Source organism: Tupaia chinensis, unplaced genomic scaffold, assembly GCF_000334495.1.
Source record: "Tupaia chinensis unplaced genomic scaffold, TupChi_1.0 Scaffold000251_1, whole genome shotgun sequence".
NCBI lineage: Eukaryota > Metazoa > Chordata > Mammalia > Scandentia > Tupaiidae > Tupaia > Tupaia belangeri.
In genome coordinates, this window is record NW_006159731.1 from 2,338,951 (window position 1) to 2,340,286 (window position 1,336).

Consider the following 1,336-nt stretch of genomic DNA (forward strand, 5'->3'; position numbering starts at 1 on the left):
CCAAGAGGGAATTTTGCAAAAAAATTAAAAAAAAAAAAAAAAAAAGAAGTTCAAACGTTAGACTAAGGAAGAAGAGTGCCACCCCAACATTTTTTTTGTTCCAAAGCAGTCTGTCTTGGTGTCCACAGGGTCCAAGCACATGACCAGAGTACAGACCACAAGTCAGGAGAGCCTGGAGACAGATTTGGGAGGCCGGCGCAGACAGAGGCCACACCAACATTCTCCCCACACGATCTCGGGCTGTACCCACGGCAGATCGCGTCTGTCCCGGCCGCGTCGGGACTTCACGCCCAAGTAGGAGATGAACACAAGGCGCAGCCCGCAGTTCCGACAGCACTCGCCCACCTGTGCGCCGCTGCCCTGCCTCTCCACCCGCGGGCTGGGCTCTACCGGGAGGAGCGTGCCGGCCGTCGCAGGGCCCTCTGGGACGGGAACTCCACCCCCCGCGGGCCCCCGCGGCTGGGCCGTTGCCTCTTCCTGTAGAGGGGCCGGGAGCCGTGCGAGGATTTGGGAAGGGGAACTCGTTTTCCTTCCCAGGTTTCGGAGACCGAGCGCTCGGCCTGCTGAGGTAAAACACGTTCTCTCGCTTCCGAACTCGCCACCCAGGGAGGCCGAGGGATCCGAGGGGCGGCGGCGGGAAGGGCTGAGCTTGCGGCGAAGCCGGGAGGGATCGGAGGGGCGGCGGCGGGAAGGGCTGAGCTTGCGGCGAAGCCGTCTGTCACCTGGGACAGTGCTTTGGTGCAGCGCGTCGGAACGGTCCATCTGGGAGCAGCGGGGAGGCCAGAGCTTGCACGCGGAGACTGCTCGGGTGGGGCGCCGCGCGCTCGCATCGGGATCGAGTCCCAGAACGTCGGGGAGTCCTGCGGGGGCCGTGGGGGTCGGTGAATGCTGGAGCCTTAGGGGATGGACACCCTGAACCCGGGAGGGATGAGGGAGCAGGGGAACTGGGGGCTTGCAGGAGTGGGAGCTCGGCTCTCTGTCCTGAGCAGGTTAGCGCTAGAGGGAGGCGAGGGAGGAGGCCCCTTCATTTCTTCACTATGAGCGCAGGTGCGGTAGGGCCGGACCTGGGCTCCCCGCTCTTCACAAGGCTGGGTTGTGAGAGGGAGGGAGTGAATGTCGTGGTGGTGGGCGGTTTGCCATCTCAGCTGTCTTACCATAGAATGGCAGCGCTGGAAGAAGCCCTTGAGAACTGCTGGGCTAGCACTTTCTACCTCACTGAGCAGATGAGGAAACTGAGGCCGTGACTTTGTCCACTGTATAACCTGTTAGTGACCAGCTTCCCTATACCTGATGGTCCTGATTCCAGCCTGCGTCTGTCCGTTGCGGGGCCAGCAGG

The 1,336-nt window shown here is 62.2% G+C and overlaps 1 protein-coding gene and 1 long non-coding RNA gene across 2 annotated transcripts in view; one reads left to right on the plus strand and one right to left on the minus strand.

Moving 5' to 3' along the window:
- Positions 1-410, minus strand: part of LOC102496244 (uncharacterized) — a 6,505-nt gene extending 6,095 nt beyond the window's left edge. The window contains exon 1 of the long non-coding RNA XR_334620.1: positions 346-410. This is a non-coding gene — a long non-coding RNA (uncharacterized LOC102496244). The remainder of the gene's footprint in view (positions 1-345) is intronic.
- Positions 411-473: 63 nt separating this feature from the next.
- The window catches only part of SLC38A9 (solute carrier family 38 member 9), an 88,578-nt gene continuing 87,715 nt past the window's right edge, over positions 474-1,336 (plus strand). The window contains exon 1 of the mRNA XM_006148990.3: positions 474-568. The gene's annotated coding sequence lies outside the window, so the exon portion shown is untranslated. The remainder of the gene's footprint in view (positions 569-1,336) is intronic.